Genomic DNA, 2,723 nt, shown 5'->3' on the forward strand with positions numbered 1-2,723 from the left:
TTTTTTGGTTTTATTTCTGCTGGTCAGATTTCTATAGAGGGGGTGTAATATATTTTTTATGCAGACACCAGCTAGAAACATGAAACTCTCCCACCTATGAAGTTTGAAAATTATGTGGTCAAATATTAATTATGATTTTTGAACAGAACCACATTCACCTGAACAGAATGTATTACTACCACTTATCCAATAATTGCTAAATGATTTTTATTTGAATTTGCGGAATAATGAAAATGATTGTAAATTTCATTGATTATACATGTATGCATACAGTAAATGAAATCATAAAGACCCAAAAACATGCAATTTCACTATATCAGGAATCTTAATATTAATAGTATTCTTTTATTTAAAATTATAGTATATTACTTGCAAATTAATTAAAGAGTTTTATGTTAGCATGCAATTTAAGCAGTCTTGGAACTTCTTGATCTGACCTCATACGCCTGAATTGCAGCTAGATTGGTTGGAATATTTCAATCTCTACCAATAGAAGTCTATCTTTTACCTGATCTATGATAAATACACATTTGTAGCCACAACACATTGATTCCTCTCCTCCCTCCCTGTTTGTATAGTGTATATGGTGGGTCGCGGTAGTCCAGGGGTAGAGCATTGGACTGTTGACCTGAGGGATCGTGTCCGATTCCCGGGCAAGCCCCTCTGGGTTCTCTCAGCGAGACTGAAGCTATGTGATTTTTCTGGCACCAGATCTTCCTGAGAAACCATAACCAGCACAGGGCCCCCTTAGCCTGATGTGTGAACTTCACATGCTGTCGGTCATAGTAGTGGGTGAACTCTTATGATGACCTACCAAACCAACCTTCAGGTTGATTACTTTGTCTATGGCTTATATATTACTCTATAACTATCGCTCCAGTGATCCCCACTGTCTCTCCATCTCACCTTATACAAACCTAACGTCTGCACCCCCTGTCTCTCTTGTTGTTTTATAGCTACCCCTTCCTTATCATCATCATATCATTCCAAGACCTATCCTGACCATTGCAGTTCCCTTCTTAGTCTTCCTTTCCTTTATCTTGGTTGTCCAAGGATGAATACAACAATGCAAGGCAAAAAAACAGGTGACTTTCTAGGTACTATATGAATGTTTCTATAAACCTAATAATATTTCTCTCTTTCGATTTGCAGGAAATATTTAAACTTGAACCCTGCTGTATGCTTTAGGCTATATCTTTTTAACTGAGAACCAGGAAGATTATTACCATTACAATTCAAATATTACAAATGCTACCATTAATACGTGTATGTCTGGACTTAAGCGATCTTCATCTCGTCATATTCTCTTTTTCTATGTCTCTGCTTGTTGATTCAAATTCTTTACCATACAGTTCTTTTATACATTCCCTCCATCTCTCTTGGGTCTATTCTGTTTCAAATATTTTCTTACCCAACTTATCTCTATTATCATCTGTGAATGGTTTTGCTAATCTTATTAAATAATTATTAACCTTGTGCCTTCAAATTTGGTGTTGTCCCATGAAACGATATTCAAACCAAAGAACTCGATGTAAATCCCATGCATGTGCAATATCACATCTTGGTGCATTATTCTCTTCTGTTTGACGTGAGATGATGAACCATCATTAATTTTTTTGCTAATATTAAATAAAAATAAGTTAAAATCTTCAATAAAACTGTTAAGATCCATCATCTTCTGTTGCTTTGGGCCCTAGAACTTCTCCATGGTAGGTCATGCACCGTACAATCACCCAATAATAGAAAGGACCAAGGTAGCCGGTGGATAAAGGCCTGCAGGTTGAATCAGTGCATTATCCAGTAAAAAACTTGATAAACGATTATTATTCTGGGGTATATATGGTAGAAACCACAGCTTGGAAAGGTGTTGTGAGTTGCAAACGGGAGGTGTAAGGGCCTCTCTAACAGAAACCACCACCCCACTTAAGGCTTTGCCCACTGGTTTCATCCTTTTGAAAAACCATAGAGTCCCTCTAAAAGCCCTTGTCTGTATATGTTAAAATGATTCTCTTGCAGACGAATGCAAGAAGGGTTAAAATCCTGTATTAAAATGGCGAGCTACTCTCTTTTCCGATAAAAACCATTAGAGTTCCACTGCAACCGAAAAGCCATTTTTACGGTTTAAAATAAATATTGACAAGTATATATAAATAGAAGTAAAATTAGCGAAATACCTGAACAGCTTTGCACTCCTATGTGGTCAAGGCTGCGGATGTGATTATCTCTTGGACCTTGTTTTATTCTCTTGAGCCCAGTGAGACAGATTTTGTCTCCGATGGGGACTCCACCATATCCTCCACACAGGATGAGTTCCTGTGTGAAGGGCTAGGGGAAGGTGTGATGATGTGTCGTTTTTAGCGGGTGACACGGCTTTGTTTTCCAGTACCAAGTTCCTGGTTCAAGTAAAATATTTTGTAGTGTCATTGGAGTACTTAGTATTTTGTTCTGTTTTTGAAATTCCAAGGTCTGGTTTGATTTTTTAGTTTCTGAACATCTATGGTCAGTTTATGTGGATGCTGTAGCTTTCTTAATAAACTGAGAATGAAGCTTAATGAGCGAGAGAACATAGGGTCATTCATTTCTCTAAACGTTTTCCTAATATCAGAATAAGGAAGTTCTTTCTGTGTTTTTATTTCTAATATTTTCTTTTTCCTCGCATTTGAGAGCAGTAACAGGAGTACAGAGGGTGTGTTGCCTTTGCAGTTAACACAGAAGGACCTGGA

This window comes from Hetaerina americana, unplaced genomic scaffold, assembly GCF_022747635.1.
Source record: "Hetaerina americana unplaced genomic scaffold, ioHetAmer1.1.p SCAF_11, whole genome shotgun sequence".
NCBI classification, from domain to species: domain Eukaryota; kingdom Metazoa; phylum Arthropoda; class Insecta; order Odonata; family Calopterygidae; genus Hetaerina; species Hetaerina americana.